This window comes from Medicago sativa, chromosome 7 (genome assembly GCF_051527215.1).
Source record: "Medicago sativa cultivar Bolivia chromosome 7, Bolivia_mono, whole genome shotgun sequence".
NCBI lineage: Eukaryota > Viridiplantae > Streptophyta > Magnoliopsida > Fabales > Fabaceae > Medicago > Medicago sativa.
Genome location: NC_140755.1, coordinates 75,865,257 through 75,881,128, shown reverse-complemented (window position 1 = coordinate 75,881,128; position 15,872 = coordinate 75,865,257). Strand labels below are relative to the sequence as shown.

The window sequence follows — 15,872 nt, the reverse complement described above, 5'->3', positions numbered from 1 at the left end:
AGGAAACAAGTTTCTACGCTCATCAAATATCAGACAATGTATCATCAAAACTCATTCGTTTTTGCTAGTTTTGCTGATTGGTTTGTCAGTTTTTTGAAGATGACGATAGGGCTAGCATGAGTTAACTCACACGTTGTCTAGTCTGCATGGCTTAACTCACGCAGGATATTAACACTAGCGTGTCTTAAGTCACGCAGAAGTAGGGCTGGAAATGAGCCGAGTCGAGTCGAACTCGTCTGAGCTCGGCTCGACTCGATAAGAATTGGTTAAGCTCGAAACTCGGCTCGAGTTCGACACGAACTTTTTTTTCAGCTCGAGTTCGGCTCGTTTAAAGTTCACGAACAGTTCGGTTCGGCTCGATAGGTTCAGTTCGTTTGTTCAAATCACATAACTCAAAAGTTAATTTTATTTTTTGTCAAAATTTATAGATCTTTGACTTATATTGTTGACAAAAAAAAGAGGAATCATCAAATTAATCCCAGGAAAGAAACCTTGTAAAAATTAGTCAACAACTTTTGTGAAATAAAAATGAAGCATAACATTAACATCTAAGTTCATAGTAGTCAAACCAATTATGTTTTTTCTTCTTCTTAGTAACTAGACTAGATAATTGCTTTGCATCGTAAACAACCTGCAAAAATATCACTTGGGAGTAAGGGAATAAACAATGAAACTCCTCGGTAGGATAAGACACAACAAAGTGCCTATAAGAATTCATCCCAATATCATTATTTTGGCTTATAAACAAAATAAGCTAAACAAAAATAGGGAAAAGTATCATTTTTACTGTGTTAAACAATAACATCAGAATCCAATATGAGAAATCATGGACATCTATACAAAAGAGGGAAAAAAACTACCCTTTATTTTGATGCTACACTACCATTGGAATACAAGAATCTCAAAACAAACTCATCTATTCTCTACTACAAATCACTCACGGTTAACATAGGAGCACCACAAGATGAGAGATAAACCAAGAAAACTCAAGTAAACATACACAAAAAAATTGGACTAGAAACAAAGGAGAGCAGAAGTTTTTTGCGTGGACAATTGAAAATGAAAAGGAAGCAAAAGTAATCATAATGTAAATTGGAAATGAAATCGGAAATTGCAAAAGTAATAAAGACATATAATAAAGTTAACGTTCCTACTTCCTATGCTTTTTAAGAAAAGGAACCGAAAGGTTTTAAGACTTAAGGCCTTTTTTAAAAATATTTAATTAATTTCATCAATATAAAAAGTATCAAAAACTAACTATAAAATTATTTAAATATATGAAATTAATTATATATATAATCGAGCTAACTCATGAACCAAACGAGTCGAGCCATCTATAACTCAAGTTCATCTCATTTATTTAACGAACTTAATTTTCAGCTCAAGTTCAGCTCATTAGGTTCATGAACCAAGTTCAATGGATTAATTGCCGAGTCGAATTTCGAACTATACTCGAGTTGGTTCGGTTCATTGCCAGCCTTACGCAGAAGTAATGCACAATTTTTTAATTTTTGCGCACTTTTTTTTTCCTTTCTTAGCTTGTTGCACAAGTTACTTATTTATTTTTTCCTTGTTATTTTTTATTCAATAGACATAAAGTGATATGGTTGAAAATGTTGCTGATGATGGCGTTGAACCGAAACCAGCCAAAATTGAAGCTTTCGGCGTAGGCGTAGGTTCTGACGTAGCATCCAGCGATGTCAAACCAACCAAATCTTAAAAGGTTGGAATTTCTTATTTAATTTTTTTTTTCCTTCAAGAATTTATTATTTTATTAAATGCTCCTAAAAAGAGGTAGTTTGTGTAAATATCCCCCACAAAGGGATTTATGGTGAAACTCTCCCCCAAGAGGGGTCGAGTAAGGAATCATGCACACGTTAAACGCTCTTGAAAAGGGGTTGTTTGCATAAAGCTCTCACACAAGGATTGAGTAAGGTGAAACCCTCCCCAAGAGATATTGAGTAAGGAACTCTAAAAAACGGGTTGTTTGCGTAAAGCTCTCTCACAAAGGGATTGAGTATGGTGTAACTCTTCTCGTCTCAAGAGATATTGAGTAAGGAATAGTCTACAAAAATCATCCCCGAGATGAGTTTGGCACATTCACATTGTCGTCAATAAAAAAACTCACTTTGAAATGAAATAGCAATGAGTGTACAAAAAAATGAACTTAGTTATTAAGCAAGACACGTGCATTTGTTGAGAGAACAACGAAGAGAGTTAATAACACCCACAAGCTCATACATACAAAGAAAAGAAAAATATATTTACTTAGGACTTTTATTAAATATGCACTGGTACTAGTTTTTACTCATCATTGAAATCCTGATATTGTAATCCATTTTTGTTATTTAGTGCATCTGAACAAGTATATATATATCATCAATTCACAATGTTCCCAGGTGTGAACCTTTTTTCAACATACCCTTGAACTCTATTAACTTTTTTACAAATATTTGACAGAGATTTCTTCTTGAACTATGTTGCACATTATCAATTTGCTAATCTGCATTAAAGCCTATGTTTTACCTGATTGATCTTGGAATTTTTATAACTAACACTGTTACTAGTCTCTTAGAAGTTTTGCCCATGCTGTTTTTTTGACATATTATTTTAATGAGATTACATGGATGACAAGGCAAAAAGAGAGACGAATTCCTAGTCCTAGAAGATAAACACCAGAAGGGAAGTCTTCAAGACTTTTTTTATTGCTTAAATATTAAAACATCATGTGAAATATGGGTGAGATTCCAACTTCATCTGAGTTGCTTGGTACGCAGTATGACAATCACAATCAGATAAGAATGGCCTGTACATGGAAATAACGAACAGGTGATGAAACCAAGCTTAGAAAGCATTAAAAGATACGATTGATACAATTGAATGAATCATTAATTAAAATACCTAACTTAAAGATGAACTGATTAATCAATCCCATTGAAATTGTGGTAGAAACCAAAAAAATTGCATCCGCTTGAAGGAAAGCAGTAAAGATGTATCCGACAGCTTCCATCCTTCACATTATAGATCCCCAACCCTAAAGCACTTAAATATGTCATTTAAGACACAAAAATATACAGAACTCTATACGGAGAAGTTGTCTACAATGATTTAACTCCAAAAGACGGTTCTAATGCATGTTATAGAGCAGCAAATATTTCAATTTTCAAAAGCAAAACATTATACAACAGACAAAGCAGAAACAAATATTACTATATAAATGCTGCCAAACCTGTACCACACTCCTATAAGGATGGTTCGAAAAGCATCCTTTTGACACATGTTGGGCCAAGACTGTTGTGAATTCGGACAAAATCACATTAATCAAACAAAGATGTGTGGAGCAAAATTCGGACAAAATCACATTAATCAAACAAAGATGTGTGGAGCAAAGGAAGTGGTAATCAATGAGTAAAGTAGCCTCAAGAAACAAGAACAACAAAATAGACCTAAGTCTTAGTGTAAAAGCAACACCACAAATATATTCAAAGCAACAAAGATAAGCAAGAAAGGAAGAAAACAAACACACCAATATTGTTTACCCAGTTCGGTCCAATATGACCTACTATGGGGGAGAGAGCAGCTCTCCAATCCACTAAGATGAAAGTGATACAATGGGGTTACAAGAAATTAGCTTAAAAGCTCACAAAGAACAAAACCTAATTTCTACCTATTTTTCAAAGTCGGGAAACATAACCGCAGCAAGAGACACATATATTTTAAATCACCGGCCACATAAATATAAATTAGCGAAGTTAAAAACCAGCAAGTCAAGCCTACAACAGCTGATAAATTTTCCCATCGCAGCACTACAAATAAGGGGATCAACCCATCTGTGATAATTGCAAGAAAGCAACAGCAGGGTCATGTTTAGCAAACAGTACAACACAGCTCAATATGACATTCAAACATAAAACCAGACCTGCATATGTTACAACAATAAGGCTAGCAACAATATACACCATGATTTCATTCTAAAATGACTCCATTACTCAAAACTATACCAGGGAAGGAGTAGATACCCTCAGCCTTTTATTGTATCTGGGATTCGCTGACTTCTGACTAACTTAATTAGATATCCGAGTCAATTCGAGAATGAGATTGACTTTTAAGTTTACTTGATTATGTCTCCGGGTAAATCAGATTAATTTGTGATCTTCACTTAATTATGTTTGCAGGTCTACCAGAGATTCAAGATTGACTTCTAATATTTCTTAGTAATGTAGCCATATTAATCTGAGACTGAAATTGACTTCCGGTTTAATTAACAATTAGTTTAAGTACTATCTGAATCAATTTTAGTCTTAAATTGTATTAAAAGAAGTGTCGTCCACGGTTGTTGCACACTGAGAATGTATTATTCCGAGACTTGTGGATGTTGGAAATAGCTTGTAGTAGTTGTGCACGAGAGCGAAGTTAAAGATATCACAATATATAATAAAGTATAAGGATAAATGAAAAGGAGCAATTGTTAAAAAATTGTAAAAATTAATATATAAAGTTAATAATATTTATATTTTTATAAGTCAAATTGTATTAAACTCAATCTAGCTAAAGCACAAGAAAATATGAAAACTACAAACGGAAACTCTTCCCAAGTACATGGAAGACAAGGCAACAAGAGAGACGAACTCCTACTCCTATAAGATAAGATATCTCTGAGCAGCAAAATAAATCTGATATACACAACATGAAATAGAATAGGCAGCACAACAATGTGAGTACAGAACATAAATACCAGAAGGAAAGTCTTCCAAGATTTTTTTTATTGCTTAAATACTAAACCATCATGTGAAACATGGGTGAGATTCCAACTTCAATCTTAGATGCTTGGCACGCAGCATGACAATTGATACAATCGATAAGAATGGCCTGCAGACACGGAAATAACAAACAGGTGATAATACTAAACTTAGCAAGCATTAAAGGATACGATCGATACAATTGAATGGATCATTAATTAAAAAATAGCTAACTTATGAACTGATCAATCAATCCCATTGAAACTGAGGTAAAACCCAAAAAAATTGCATCCGCTTGAAGGAAAGCGGTAAAGATTGTATCTGATAGCGCTTCCATCCTTCACATTATAGATCCCCAACCCTAAATCTTCTGGATAACTCTCACAGAGAAAATAAACTGAATCTTTTTTTAACTTGGAGAAACAAGAGGCAGACACAGAAAAGGAATTACCACAATATCCGATAAATAAAATGTTGTCTCCCAAACTCTTAAGTCTGTTCATTTGTACAAGTTTTCCACTCTGGGCGTCCAGTTTCAATTTGTAAACGTTGAGTCCATATGAAAGCTTTTTGATGTCGATTAGATCTCTTTTCACCATCCATATGTCTCCATTCAATGATTTCACAAGATGAGTTTGTCCAGCATAATCTTGGGCTCGAGCACGATATTCAGTGCTAGTTATCTTGTCATAGTAAGTAAAATTAGGGTCATTTGAGCGATCAGGGGGAGGAGGAGTGTTGAACTTGAAGGATTGAATGGTGTCTGACTGGGTCTCAGCAACTAACATGCCTTTATAAAATACATCATCATTGAAATATAATAAATTTGTAACTATAGGAATCCAAAATGGTTGGTTTGCTCTTTTGAAAGCAATATGGCCAAAGTTGTAAATGACAACAGCGACATAATCATCTGGGCTTATGATGGGGTCAGCAGACAAGGATACTAATGGGAGGGTATACTACCACACTTAAAAGGATTAAATAGAGTTATGACATCATTATATCGTCCACTAATGAAATCCAACCAAATGAAGAGCTGCAACAGAATTTAATTTTGATGGATAAAAATGTAACAGGGTACTCTTTGTGACTTAGAATGCTATACAAGGATCTCTTCACGTTTTTTCTATGCGTATGACACCAATACCATTGGTCTGTCAGGATCAGGATCATGGGTGGTATATATTAATCCTAAATTGATTGTTTTGATGGTTCAACTTTGCAATTGATCGCCAATTCTTGCAAACGACACCAAACCTAAGATGATATATGTGTTCTTCCAACTTGTCAAGAACCAAACTAAGAGTAAGAGTATTATTTACTTGAAAGAGTAGAACTGAGAACTCTTCACTACAAATAGCTTTCCCTACATCATCAAGTAAAGACAGAAACTCAATTTACAATTCTCAGTTAAACGAAACATGGCCATAGTACCCTATCAACGCAAGCAGCCATGTATGATGTAAAATCTTCACTTCCCACTCCTTGTTTGCATTGATGCTACCACACTCCAATAAGGATGGTTAGAAGAGAACATGTTAGACACAAGTTGGACTAAGACTCTACTCATTCTTTTTACAGACATTTGAGAGAGATTGCTGCTTGAAATAAGTTGCATGCATTAATTTTATAAATTTGTATTGAAATTATACAATTTTCTTGGAAGTTTAGCCTGTGCTGCTTCTATGAAACTTTAATTCACTGTGACTAACTTTTTAATGTGAATATGAAGGTTTATATCGTTAACTTTAATTTAAATTTCTGAAACTTCATAAATGTAAAAAATATGGTTTACTTCTGCTATTAGTATTAGAGATATATAGTTTAGTTACCACTAGTATTAGTCCCACTAGTATATATAGGTGTAACCTCCCCATAAGTGGGTTAACTCTCTCATATTGTAACATTTCATTTTCCATCAATAGAAAGAATTCACAAGCTTTTCTCTCCTTCATCAATGGATGCCATGTTTCATAACATGGTATCAGAGCAATCTTGGTATCCACCTTGAAGGATATTTTCCGCTGCATTTTCTTGAGAAAATTCAATTTTCTCACTTTTATTTTTTTCCTTTCTCGTTCCAATTTTCTTTTTCTCCTTTCACACTCCTTCGTTTTCTGTTGTTCTTGATTCTGTTACAATCTCAACAATGAGATTCAGTTTTCTTTCTCATCACCTTTATCCTGTAATCGAATCCGTTTTCTGTTATTGATTTGTTCGATCGATTTCTCATTCGATCCGCATCTCAATTTCATTCGATTCCTTTACATTTTTTATCGATCGATTGCTTCGTCATTCTGTTTGTGTCTTTTTCCCAAATCTTAGGGTTTGCGATTCAGTTACAATCGCGATTACCTTTCTCTCACGATCCTTTGTTCAATTCGCAATTCGAATTCAGTTTCGCTTTTCAAATTCTATACAGATTTCATTCTCAACACTTGCAGAAGTGCTTTTGATTCAAATTTGGAAAAAGTGTGTTTCAGATAAGATGTTTCAGAAAAGCGCGTTTTCCATAAGCTGTTACACCAGTGGATCATCATCTTCCACCAGTGGATCATCATCTTCCACCAGTGGAAATAGATTTGGACATTTCTCAACCTGGTTCTGTTTTGTGAAGTGCTTTTAGGAGGAGTAATTTCGGTTCAGATTTTGGAATCGCGTTTCTGGATGTCTTCATGTTTCTACTTCACTTTCTGTGATTGATCCAGTTGTTGTGATGGATTTCACCTTGATCAGCTTCATTCGTACCTTGCATATTGCTTCCAAGGTGTTTGTTGAAAGTCCTCAATGGAAGACTTATTGGTTTTTGCTCAGAAGTTATTTGTTCAGCTGGTATATGATGAAACTTCTTGTACAAATCAACTTTGTCAGCTTCCTTTAGTGCATTGGTTTCTCAATTTGGTACATTGATCATCCCTTTGGTTGTGTATATGCTGACTTACGAGAGGTATCTTCTTATACTTGTGGATTGCCAATTATTGGTTTGGAGATACATTTGTGAAACTTGGTTGGTGTATAGCATGGGAATCATACTTTCTTATACACACCTTTGGAACTTTGATCTATGTTGGTTATTGCTTATGGTGAACTTAGATGCTGAATACATGGCCTTATGTAGAATTGTAATTATGGCTTATTGCAATTTCAACATATCTTGTTGGCAAGTTACATTCAGTTTTTAGCCATCTATCATTGTGGACCTAAGGCACTTTTTCAAGAGATTTTATCGAAGTGTATGGTGTAAGATTGAATGGTATTGCATCTGCATCTCCCTTATACGCCTTAAGTCTATGTGGCTTTCTTCATCAGTTTTGGCAGATTGTCTTTAACACTTGGCTCCCTTCTTTTATGCGTTCTACATGGCATTTTCATGTCCTTGGTGGTGAGGTTTATGATTCTGGCTCAGTTTTGGATTGTTGGAAGATTCTTGGATTGATTACTTTTCCATGGTTTCTTTGTCCTGGATCGTTGTTTGGAGTGGTTGCTTTCTGCAGCTTTGTGATTTGGCCTATTATTTGTTTCTGGCTATTGTGACAATTGAAGACTATTTTTTGGATTTGGTTTAGCTTCATTATTGGAAGCATTGGTTTTAGCCTATGGTTTGAATGCATCAACATGGATTTGTTTTCTATGGTTTGAAGACACATCACATGGCTATGCATCTCTATTGGTTTGCCATTGGTTTTTTTTGTCTCGGCTTGGCATAGGAGGGCATCACTTTTATCTTTGGAAGCTTGGTTTTGTTGCTTCATGGTCCTTTTGGTGTGAAGTTTGTTCAACATTTGACCTCCTTCCATTGTTGACTATGGCTCTTCCTTGCATTTGGTTTTTCTTGTCTCGGCTCGGCATTGGAAGGGCACCACTTTTATCTTTGGAACCTTGGTCTTGTATATGACCTCCTTCCATTGTAGACTATGGCTCTTCCTTGCACTTCTTTTTGGATATCATCATTGATTTTGGATATCCTTGTTCTTCTTGTCTTGTGCTTCTATCTTGAGTTCTTGAGAACTCTTGATGGTTAAGCGTTGTGCCTCAATTGGCTTTGTTGATATTGGCTTCTACCGGATGGTGGTTAAGCGTTGCTTGGTTGCTTCTTCCTTCAATTGGTTCAACCTTGAGTTGTGGTTGCTTCTTGTTGGATAAGCATTTGTTTGATGATTTTTTTTAGCCGATGTATTTCCGGCATCTTTCCTTGTATTTTCTCACTTCAAGTTGGAAGTGTTTTGAACACCTTCCAACTTGAGGGGGACTATTAGAGATATATAGTTTAGTTACCACTAGTATTAGTCCCACTAGTATATATAGGTGTAACCTCCCCATAAGTGGGTTAACTCTCTCATATTGTAACATTTCATTTTCCATCAATAGAAAGAATTCACAAGCTTTTCTCTCCTTCATCAATGGATGCCATGTTTCATAACAATTAGGTTACATTATTCTGAATAGTTTGTATCAATTCAAGATATTTGAATTTCAATGGGTTCTTCCTATTAGATTCATGTCAAACCTATGGTAAAGCAAATTCTTTTTCCTTTGTGTCCTCAACCCGATTTCTTCACAACTTCATTGTAGATGTAATATTATTGATTTGATGGTGGAAATTGATCGAATTTTGCGGCCGGAGGGAATTGTAGTAGTAAGAGATGATCCCGATGTAAGCGGTGCATATTGCTCATGCACTGAGGTGGAAGCCGACCATTTATGATAAAGAACCTGACTCACACGGCAGATAAAAAATTCTAGTTTTGACCAAGACCTTATGCGATATCTTTCTTTGCAACAAGGAGTAGCAATGTTCTATAAATTGTTCATATAAAGAAGACATTAAGGTTATAGGATTGGCAAAAATGGGAAAACTTGTGCAGTTTATGTGTAAAGCAGAAGTCGGTGTTCATTATATTTTCACTAAGCTTCATGGATGAATTGAAATTCAAATTTTTTATTTGACATTACTTATTATTCATTGGAAAAAAGAGTTTCGATCCGGTTATATTTCACTGTTTGTTCTTTATATTGTATCTCCCCTGTGTACATGGATCATTACATAACGGATGCAGTTCCAGAGAAATTTTACCATACAGTATTTTATATGGGGTGAATTTTGTGAGTATCACTACATAACGAACTCAAAATTTTTAGTTGTTTCCACTTCCACATGAATTTTACACAGACAACTTAAGCAAGTAATCTGACAATGTACGGAGAAAATCTAGTTGAGAGGGAGCCTGTCCAATAGATTTTCTAACGGAGATTAATCACTACTAAATGACGACAACGTATTTATTTAGTGCCGGACAGAACTTCAAATAGAATTATCTCTAAAACTCAGTCTATCCAATATCTTTATTTAGTGTCGGACAATACTTCAAATAGAATTATTTCTAAAAGCATCCATAATAGAGCACCCTAGTTTGGGTAATTAAGTGAGTTCCCTATGTACATATCACTCATTTTAGAGTTTTACTTTTCCCACCCTACTGCCTTCTCGTGCGCCCTGCAAAATTTCCAAAAATACCCCTAGTCCGGATTATATAATCCGGACCATATTGTTAGTGATTTCCGGAAAATTAAATCTGAACCAGATGTTGTGCGCCTTTTTGTGTCTTTCTTTGATGTCAAGGGTCTCTGTTGGCCGTTATATGAACCCCACACAAGCTGAAATGCTATTGCAGGGTTCATATGAACGGTCAACAATGACCATGACACACCGACACCCCTAAAAAACTAAAAACGTTTGAAGAAAATTGAAGAAAAGAGGTGAAGTGAAGAATGGAGGTATTTGTTGAAGATGGAAGCCTATTTATAGCCTTAAACAAGTCCTAGGTCATTAATACAGTCAATGAAAACGTGTTAGTGGTTGTAACCGTCCAAACCCACATTAATGGCTCTCTTTCAAAAGAATCCAATGCTGAATCTTTCCGGATTTTACATTCCGGAATGTCCTTAGCCCTACAGGAAGTGCCAACTTTTCCCTCGTTCACCATTATCGCATTAATCCGGAAAGTATATTCCGGAAACCAAAGGTGCATTCCAGATTGTATATTCCGGAATGCATCAGTGTCATGGCCGGTGGTCTGCACCACACGTTTTTGTCAGTGGTCAAGTCAAAAAAACGTGTTTTACCACGTTTTTTGACTGAATTTATTGCCTCCCAACCGTTTTTGACCCACCCCTCCCTATAAATAGCTTTCCAAACCCCACCATTTCTCACACCATCCTCTCCCACCCTCTCCTCCTCTTCTTCCTTCTACAACCATAGTTTTCCATCGTTGGCCTTTCATAGATAAGGGCCTCGTTGAAAACTTTCAGGGTTTGTATGAACGGTCAATGAGGATGGAACCGCGCTGCAAAGAAGTGCAGTTCATTTGAGGGTCATGTGGGTCAGTGTGGTTCTTAGCTTCGCCTGTCTGGGCGTAAGTTCGAGCACCCCCACCTCCCTCAGGGGCATTGTTTTCTTCTTCCTACCCTCCTCTTCCCTCCTCCTCCGGTTTTCCTCCAATAGCCAAACTACTGGTATGTCCTATCACATACCAGTGGTTAGGCTCTTATGAGATTAGAATTAGGCTCTTAGGAGATTAGAAATAGATTTAGGATCTTATGTAATAAACTTAAAAAGTTTGAAAATGATTGTAATGTATTGTTCATATATTAATAAAATGAGTTGTTTTTATGTTTGTGTCTTTTTATTTCTGTTTTTTATTTTATTCGCATTTTATTTTACGAATTGTAGAGCTTAAAATTGCAAAAGTTCTGCTAAAATACTATTCCGGATTTTAAAATCCGGAAACATCTGAAAAATACTAACATTCCATTCCGGAATACGAAATCCGGACCAGGGGTAAAATTGGAAAAAAGGGCGCGCGAGAAAACGCATAGGGTGGGAAAAGTAATACTCCTCATTTTATGGTAGTACTTAATAAACACCTATCTTCCTAATCCGCTAAAAACACACCTATTTTCTTGAACCCAAAACCTAAAAAAGATTATTAAATAGGCCCCTCTAATAATTTTATACCATCATATATTTCAACAAAATTTAAATTTATTAAATGAGGTCCGCAAAAAGTGAAACACTCACAGTAGGGGTGCCTGCTTAGTATGATGCTAAATAGATGAAACACTCACTATTATGTGTAATCTAATAGAATTATAGAGCAAACAAAAAAAATCACTCGTCTAAATATAGACACTTTCGTGTTCCCAACACTTCTTTATAAGCAAAAAATAATTAGGGATAGTAAAAGCTCTTGTTACATCATGACATATATATATATATATAGTTTCCAAAAAACCAAGTGAATTACTACACCAATCAGAAAATGATAACTCAAAATTCTACTCTCTCTATTAATGAAGGAAGCCTTAAAGACCTTTGTTATGGCTTAAATATTAAACCATCATATGTATGGAAAAGGTTCCAACTTCATCTCAGATGCTTGGTAAGCAGCAGTATTCTAGCATGACAATTAGATCAGAATAGCCTCTACATATTGAAAACAACAGACAAACAAGTTACGAATTCAAACTTAGCAAGCAAAAAGAAGGATAAAGTACAATTGCATGGAGGATTAATTAAAATACCTAAATTAAGAAGAACTGATCTATCAATCCCATTGAAATTGCGGTCGAACCCAAAAACCTCGCATCCCCTTGAAGGAAATCGGTAAAAATTGTCTCTGACAGCTTCCATCCTTCGCATTATAGAGCTCTAACTCTAAACCATGCATACCATGGTCATAAATAAAATAAATCGAATCTTTTTCTAACTTGGAGAAACGAGAGGCTGACACAGAAACTGAATCACCATGGTTTCCGACAAATAAAATGTTGTCTTCCAAACTCTCAAGCTTGTTCATTTGTTCAAGTTTTCCACTCTGGGCATCCAGTTCTAATTTGTAGACATCAAGTTTATATGAGGACTTGTCATACCGATTGATGAAATATCTTCTCACCATCCATATGTCTCCATTCAATGATTTCACAAAATAAATCTTTTCATAATAGCATTGGGATGGAACACTATACCTTGTGCTAGCTATCTTCGCATAGTAAGTAAAATTAGGGTTATTTGAGTTAGGAGGATTGTTGAACTTGAAGGATATAATGGTGTGTCCTTCACAGTCGGCAAATAGCAAGCCTTTATAAAATACAACATTATTGATAGCAAATTCATGTGCTATATGAATCCAAAATGGTTGGCTTGCTCTTTTGAAAGCAAGATCACCAATGTTGTAAATGGCTGCAATGACATAATCATTTGGACTTGTAATTGGGTCAGCAGACAAGGTAACCTTGTAGGGAGAGTTGAGATGTGGCAGAATAATGGGAGATATACTACTACACTTAAAAGGATTGACTAGAGTTATGGCATTGTTATTGTCCACTAATGCAAACCAACCAAATGAAGAGTCCATACACCTTATAATTTTCATACGGGAAAAAAATGTAACAGGGTACTCTTTGTGACTTAGAATGCTATACAGGGATCTCTTCTCGTTTTTTGTATGCGTATAAGACCAATACCATTCGTCTTCGAGGATCGGTTTATTAATCCTAAATTGATTGTTTTGATGGTTAAGCTTTTCCACTGATTGCCAATTCTTGCACACGACACCAAACCTAACATGCTCTATGTGATCTTCCAATTTGTCAAGAACCAAACTAAGAGGCAGTTCTTCTAAGTTAGCCCCAGTCTGCCCCCTTCCTCATTGCCAAGCCTGAGAATGTTGTTTATTTGAGAAGTTCTTCTAAGAGGTAGTTCTTCTATGTTGTTTATTTCAAAATAACAAAGGAAGAAGAAAAGAAATCCCAAAACGTAATTGAATTAAGTAAAAGAATTGACTTTACGATGTTTGATGCAAAACGGAGAAATCCGTTCGTGGAGATTTAGATGATAACAATAAAAGAGAGAAACCTAAACGACACCTTTGGGGAAGAAAAAAGTAGCAGAAGGCTTGATACTTGGATAGTTCGCTTCGCTGCCTCAGTGTTTTGTTTCTCGTTTTAGGGCTTTACTCAATTTCTAATAGAATATTCTCTTCTCCCAGCAAAATTCACTTGTTCACAACTGAAGTGACAATAATGTCCCTGAGTTTGTTAACTCACGCAAGATATAACTTTGTGTGACTTGAGTGTTATATGACAACAACAGAAACATAACCCATTCATATTTCCAACTTCCCAAATACGATTTTTCTTTCAAATTTTGCGAATTTCACCTACTTCATCCAAATCAACATCAAATCAACCAAATCAACAGCTAAGTTATGCTTATCCTACTTCATTCCTTTTTTGTTTTTGTTTAAATTTATGATTTTTTGTTTTTGTTTAAATTTGGCTTGCATGTCAGTTTTTAGGATTGTTATTGATGGATTAAGTTTTGAATTGTAGTTTAGATGTTGTTTAGAGTGCAATGTGGTAGTTTAGAGTTTAGAAATTGTTTGATTTTAAGTTGATTGAAAGGACTCTAGGTGTTTGCTAAAATGTCTCATTGAAATTTTGTTTGTTTTTTTTGGATTGGTAATGATGAAATTAGTTTAATATTGTTGATTATAGTTAGTTTGATTGCAATGTGGTAATTTACAGACTGAAATGACACTGCCGAAATTTAACCGTTGTTGTTAAATAGTTAGAAATGACACAATGTCCGTATGAAAAAATCATTGATTTTTTGCTTTTTGAAATGTTGTGCAGTTATGTCTCAGAGGCTTTATAGACTTAGAGGAGATGAGAGGGAAAAAGAAGCACAACACCCTCCTCAGGCTAGTCGACAGAGAGGTGGGGGCACGAGGTTTGGTAAGGCTAATGATGCGGAGGGTTCATCTTCACAAGAGGTTGCGTCCTGGACCCGACGCAGTATCAGCATCATCAGCATCAATATGAGGCGTATTAGACTCAGTATGAGCAGCCTCACCAGCAGGAGGGTAAGGCTCAGGAGGAGTCGAGGATGGAGTTTGAGGCTGGACCGCAGGGCTTTCCTAGGAGGCCTTATGAGCTGTCGCTTTTACCGAACTTCGGTAAACACGTGGCATGCAGGCTATGGGTCGATCCGATGTAAGTATAATTGCAGCAAACGGTATACTATGAACCATTTAGTTCATAGCCTGCACTATCTCTTCGTTGCAACAAACGGTATACAACATTGGTGCATGTTCTTAGGGAACAAAATATGTGTGCGGATTTTATGGCTAAGGAAGGATCACATGCAAGGTACTCTGCTCGCGGGAACTGCCCTCCGCCTGGCATAGAATCTCTCATCCTGAGAGATAAGTTTGGAACTTAATTTTGTCTCTCCCTCTTTTTTTCTTTTCTTTTTGCCTCGTTACTTTGTAACACTACAAAAAAAAAACATAGATTATCTATAATTACTGTGATAACGTTACTCATAGGCTGCATTATCTCTTCGGTGCAGCGAACAACTTTCAATCATAACACACACAAATAAATCATTAACAATCAAAGTATACCAGAACAACATATATTCTAATTCCCACCACAATTGTATTTCACTCCAAATATTTCACAATTTCAAATCAATACTAGTTCACAAAAACATACGATCAAGGTACAAAGAAAGGATGTTACATGTTTGCCAAAATCCCCAAATTTGAATCGTGTTTTCTACTTCTTGGTTCTAATACCAACTATTACTTCCTAACTCAAATTACTCCAAAAATTTCATGAGTTAAATATTTTACCTGAGAGAGCTCCAAGCTAATGACTCCAATAAATGTGTATTTTCCCTTCCCAATTCAAACTCGTAGCAACAATCTTTTCCCTTAATCTAAAATTAGAGGTAGAATGCGGAAAAAGAAATGAAAAGGGCGGTTTAATGGGTTGAAACCAAGCTTTGAAGAAAACCCAAATTGAGAGAATGGGAGAGATAGAATCAGTAAAAATAATTGGAATATGAATGTTTATATCAAATCATATAAATGTCTGAAACTTCAGAAATATTAAAAAATATATGGTTCAGCTTGGAAGGTTGAACATGTTCTTTTATAAAACGATCATCCATGACTTAGGATTTGAAGTCAATTGAATGGTTGATTTGCTGTCACTGAAAAACATTACAGCAGGAACAACAATATCAAATACTCAAAGTAACTGGCTTTATGTTTTTATGACCGA

At 35.6% G+C, this 15,872-nt stretch overlaps 2 pseudogenes; both read right to left on the bottom strand.

Moving 5' to 3' along the window:
* Positions 1-4,988: 4,988 nt before the first annotated feature.
* Positions 4,989-10,726, bottom strand: LOC146908550 (uncharacterized; annotated as a pseudogene).
* Positions 10,727-12,208: 1,482 nt separating this feature from the next.
* On the bottom strand, positions 12,209-14,833 carry LOC146908549 (uncharacterized; annotated as a pseudogene).
* Positions 14,834-15,872: the final 1,039 nt, after the last annotated feature.